Here is a 6,292-nt window from a genome sequence, read left to right on the forward strand (position 1 = left end):
GCAACATTTGCAGCAAATATATTCCGGGTAGGTTACAACTGTAATTATATCGTTATCTTTATTATACTAATGATAAAAGTACCAGAAATCCTGCATACACATATACATCGCCAAACACACAGTAGAAACATAAGCACTGCTATCATTTATCATAAAACAGTAAGTAGAAGAACTCCTCTTCAACAGAAATCATGTTAGTGTTCGTGCACTTTGGCCAAGCATGTTCCAAACCAAACAAAAGCCAAGTGCGGCTGAATTCCAGAGCCAACCGAGTTTCTCTCGGAGCAGAGCTTCCGATGAAGAGGCACGGACCAGGCCAGATCACACCAGACCAGGAGGAGCTAATAAACGCAGGGACCGGGGTCGATTCATTAAAAGAGGAGAAAAGCCACACACGTAGCTTGTCCATCAAACAAGGCTATAAAGTTGTCGCCTCCCTGCTTGTCTATTCGGTCCTGCTGTGGTTTTACTCTCTTTTTTTAAACGTGGATAAATGCAAGGCCTCGGGGCTCTATTGTTTGGACATCTAACCAGGAACTGTGGCCGCTCTCATTGCCCCAGCATTAGCAGCAATTATGCACCCTATTCATGTAGCTTTTGTGCGTCTTCCTCCCCATCATGCACCCTCGGCCCCACCACAGCAGGCACACCGGCCACTGGCTTTCCCGCTTTTCTTAACCCCCCCTGCCCCCTCCGGACCGGCCAACACTGCACACTAACCACGCTTAACAATTTCACCTAATTACACACAATTACCCTGTTATGGTACTGAATATTATATATTTAATCATGCAACAATGTTCACAGTGAAAAATGATGCAACAGAAATAATTCTTTTAGAAATGTTGCTTTATCATATATATTGTAAATATGTAAAATATGCAACATTTGCAGATAAATTATTGTAAATATCCTAGTATCATTTTCACTAGAAAATATTAAATGTCAATATGATTAATATTAGTCCTGAGATTCCTGCTTGATGAATAAATGAAATTTATCAGCTGAAATTCCTGAAGCACAAATTCCACGGTCACTTAAATGAATAACTTCCAGAAGAAAATAATACTATCTGTGTAAATGTGAAATAAAACAGTACTAAATAGATATATTTAGTAATAAAATAACACATTCTCAAAGACAGTACTACTACAAAATAGTCAAACATGAAATTAGAATGAACTGTGCACATGTGAGGCACTGAGAGAAAGTAAGGGTGAACATAATGGGATTTCCATGTTTTGGGAGCCCCGCGCAATGCGGGCAGGCTGGAGGACTATATTTACCAGATGCCAAAAGTTGCATTCCAGATGTACAGTGCAATTTGTGTGTTAAACTTTATGGAAATAAACGATTCAGAGGAGGGGGGTCAGTGACACACAGCTGCTGAACCATCGTAGCTCCATGAGACCTTAAATTTACAATGGCTACAGCCTCCCGCTTCCCAGACACGGAAACAGCACTGCGCTTGCTGCTTTGCTACTATACACTTAAAAACACAAAGGATGTTATTTACTTGTATGCTATGTTTTAAATATTTTAAATGTCTTGGATTCAGTTACAAATAGTAGAAATTTAAACATATATATATATATGAGAATTTATGACTATTTTAATTCTTATATTATATAAATAATGAAGCAAATCTGCTTATCTGAGGTGAAAACATGAATTGCTTAAATTTACCAGACTGAAAAGACACTAAAATCACCATCATTAGATAACACAGTCTAGCATGCAAGAAGGAAAATATCAGTAAGTATTTACAACACAAATCTTTTCCATTCATTCACCAGGCACTAAGAGAACCTAACTGTACTCTTTTTCATACTCTCACCCCTACATCTGCGATTCATTGACTTTACAATTTACCACATGTCGAGATGGGAGAGGTCGAGACTCCATCTGAATCACGGCACAAATATGCAAGTGATTTATTGTTTTAAGAACCGTGGGCCGATTTAGTGCAACTCCATTTTTTCCTACGCATTACTCCTATTGGCAGGCCATGAACAATTACAGTTCGGACTAATTAAGCCTTGAGAATGTGCTGTGTGTCGTTAATGTCTCGCAGGCCCCAATTTCAGCTTAACGCTGCCAAACTTTGCTCCCCGACTTAACTCCCTCAAATCCGAAACAGATTGCGCTTTTTTGTAGCTGTTTATCAGGCCCGAACAAAATAGCGCCTCGTTTCTGTCTCGCGTGGGTCGAGAGACCGAGAGGAGGAGAAGAAGAGAAAAGGAAAAAGGAGAGGGGGAGACAAAAGGACAGAGACTTGCTTCTGCCATTCTTGGTAAACAAAAGTGATTTGCAAAACAAAAGGATGGCAACCTTCTAAATAAACTAAGAGTGTATTTTGTGAAGAGCAGCACAAAACATGTCCGCGTCGCTCGCTGAACCCCCTGCGGACAGCAATTAGGAGCCATCAACATGTAAAGCCAATTTGATAAGGTACGAGTCTATCCCTCTAAATCCGCATTAAACTGTCTTTTGCCCTTTACTTGTCAAGCCATTCAGCGAGGCAGCAGAACACACATAATCCACATGATATGATATTAGTGGTATTCCACGTCCACGGCTGTGCACACATGCATTTGTACTATAATTTAAAAAATCCTTTAAAACAGCTTCTTTTATAATTTACAATAAAGCTACTAAGTATTAATTCAATGTAATGGAGCTAAAAACAACATAACAAATGAAACGGAGAAGAAAAAAAGGAACAGGAATAAAGATTGTAAAACCGCCTAATCCAATGTGCCAAGCTTGTCATGGAAATGCCACATACTTCAGAGAATGCCTGTTTGCTGCTTTAGAACAGGACAGAGGACACTGGCTGTTGCAGGGTTTTTCCTTATTTTATTTTTGGCTTTTTTTAAACTGCACATAATTATACGTCGAAACCTAAAACCCCTGCCAAAGGTCTGCAGGCATGAGGAATTGTGGGGCCAGGGGTGGCGTCAAATATCTTAACATTTAGAGGCAGTAAATAAACCCTGAGGATTTACAAGCATAAAGCCGCTGTTCTGCATACTCCCGGCAAGAACCGAGTTACCTCAGCCTCAGCCTGCCGGTCCACACAGACCTTCTGAGGTGCAACACTCCCCTACAGCAGCAGTTCGCTTAACCAGCCACCTTTAAAACCACAACACAAACACACACACACACACACCCAGGCCACAGCCTAGCGCTCGCTTCATACCTCTGTCCTGCCCCAGCCGACAGGTCTAACAGCCGGTAATGGGGGAAAACCGAACTGAAAAGAGAAATGACTGACAGGCACTGACCAGGCGGCATCACGTCAAATTTCTAAACATTACCAAATCATCATAGGCCAGCCTAACTGGAAAAACAAACTTCCCGTTATTATGGGCCTCGGAGGTCAGACTAATTCAAGTCCTCCTCCTCCTTCCACACACACTCGAACATGAGACCAGGCGCAGGCATTTTATCACTATTGCACGAGTAAGCTCAGAAAGTATTAGCTGACATAAGGGATAGAAAAATTCAGCCGATTTTGTCACATTTCAAATATGAACCTGCATAACGCAGCCTTTCACAATAGTGACTTCTACTAATACCTCACGTCATCCATCCTGTGTATTAAAAGAGGATTAATACTCGGCTTTATTTGTATAGTCGTAAATAAAACAATGCTGCATTCAATTCTGCTGACAGTACGACGAAAAACAAAGGATAAATGAGTGAGCGAGGGCACTGCAGAGATGCATGGCACCAGGAGCGTTCAGCACGGGTGAGGAAAACGGTTGGTTATAAAGGTTTAACTGCATCAGAGCCAGCTAAGAGAATTCAGCTCTGTGTGTTTGTTAAACAAAAAGACAGCTAATCGATGCTCAGGTGAATTATTTATACTAGATTTAAGTAATGCGTTTGTGAATACAACTGCTTTCAACTTCAAAGCTGTGTGGATAGGATGCTTAGGCATCACACAGGTAGCAGAGCGCTAAGAGACAGAGACTGAGCGGGAGAAAATTCAATAGCTTGTGCACCTATTATAATAATAAAAAGCTCAAACTGGTTGCAATACCGTGATAACCAGGGTTAGACTTATCACCAGCCATAAAACAATTCCACGTTAAAGAATGTAGATGGAACTCTAATAAAAATAAATTCTACTACTGTTAAAGCTTAATTATGTTTTACAGAAAATTGCTTAAACAATTTCCAATCAACAAATGTCCCAGAACATACAGGACTGTAATACAGAAATCTTTAGACCATCATTACCCAAGCGAATCCCTCACTTTCTGCTCTAAATCCAACCATCGCCTCTGCAAACACCAGAGGGAAAAATGCACACACCCCTATTATAATCCCTATTCTTCATATAATAGACATTAAATAAGCAGTTATAGGGACACTCTGTATGGAATGCATGCGTGTCTTTCAGTAGAAACATGTGTAATTAAAACCAATCCCATGTTTCTGGTTTGATATTACACTCCAGTGAGTAAGAATAAGCTAAGAATGGTGGAAAGAAGACACTGTAATATGAAAACAATATTACACAAAGAAATAGCTTTAGGGACGTATGCTCTCAATGGCCATTTAATGACACACACACATTTAACAACACAGTCACAGTTGTTAAATAATAGGTTAATGTGACATTCATGAATTAAACAGTCCTAAAATATCATACATTTCTGAGTGTATTATGCATGTTCAAATCTATTTTACATTTTAGCTTTGTAGATTTAGTGTGTGTTACAATTTTGTTATTTTTAACATTTTTATTAAGCCTAAATACAGCTTTAAATTAAGTTTAAATTAAATTAATAATAACTAACTGATTAAAAAGCAATAAATTATATTGATTTTGAGAAAAGAATTAATTAGCCAATTTGACAATGTCCAGCATTTGTGTAAGAAGGCAATTATGTATTAAAGCAACAAGCCACCATTAAAAATTTAACACAAATACCAACTGCCTATTAAGTAAATTATCCTATTAAAGCCACATTGATTTCCTTAGGGACAAGTAAGTGTAGTTAAAAAAATAATAGTAATACATAATTCACTAATAAAAATAATATGCAGGGTATTTTAAAACGAGCAAAACTATACATGTTTATTTACCTACAGACAATTACCTACACCTAAACTGATTTTTTTTCCCACATTTATCACATAAAGTCAATCACGGCTTCCAAACTGCCGTCAATACATACATAAATGTTTTATGCAGGGGTGCATATTTTATGCAAATGTTTACTCACTTCAAATGTGGAAACGATTTTCATCAAGTGCCGCTGAATATTTCCCCTGGTTCATGTTTATAATGTTGTGCATACATTATTACGATCTAATCATTCCCATCCTGTTTTACACTTGTGATTATTGTTGGATTTTTGCATTATAATAATATTAATAAATGATAAAAAATATATGATTTGATTTATGATCGTATAATGAATCATATCTTGTGATAAATAAAAACAGATTGTGATAATTGATACAAAATTTACATTATAATATTAACAAGCAGTGTGAGCACTTTTATGAATTGAGATATTTATTTATATTGTAATTACATAATTAAGTCATATTTTAGCAGACCCTCTCCTAAAACAAATTAATAACACTAAAACATGCTGATATTAGTGTTTGCAGTTTTAAACTTATGTGCATAATTAAAATATATTTGTATGTGTACAAATAATATATAAACTAATATACAAATATGTATTTATAAATATGTATAAAATATAAATGTATATTTGTAATTAAGAATAAAAAAAGCAATATATCTAATGTATTAATACTATTACTACTAATATTATTATTAAAACGTGCAGGTAATTAGCAATAATAATAATAACAGCTTTTTAAAGCAAATTTATTTTGTCAACACAACTGTGTCACGAGCTTTGGATAAAATGACAGCATTAATTGTTTTAATGTATTATATTTTATTCTGAATTCTAAATGTATGTAGGTATTTTGAACCAAGTCAATTCTGTGCAACCGGTTTTCGATGCAGCAACGTTCAGAGTTTTATTTGAGGAAACGTTTAATTAAACAGATTTATAAACAGTTATTTCTAAATGAAAAGCGACAGAACATTTTAGTGTATTGTGTGTATAATGTGTATTGAATAAGGCAGCTGGTTTGTGTATTGTGTAAGTGTGTACTGTAATGAATAACAGTAAAGTGTGTGTAGCTGGAGTGGGCTAGCCTAGCCTGCATTGCGCTGTACTGCACTGAGACTCAATACCGGCGTGTGTGTGAGTGTGTGTGTGTGTGTGTGTGAGTGGAAACGTGAATGTAT

The 6,292-nt window shown here is 36.9% G+C and overlaps 1 protein-coding gene across 9 annotated transcripts in view; it reads right to left on the minus strand.

The window, feature by feature from the left end:
* tcf7l2 (transcription factor 7 like 2) overlaps positions 1 to 6,292 on the minus strand; it is a 92,190-nt gene that overhangs the window by 84,741 nt on the left and 1,157 nt on the right. The gene's annotated exons all lie outside the window — the stretch shown is intronic.

Source organism: Trichomycterus rosablanca, chromosome 10 (assembly GCF_030014385.1).
Source record: "Trichomycterus rosablanca isolate fTriRos1 chromosome 10, fTriRos1.hap1, whole genome shotgun sequence".
NCBI lineage: Eukaryota > Metazoa > Chordata > Actinopteri > Siluriformes > Trichomycteridae > Trichomycterus > Trichomycterus rosablanca.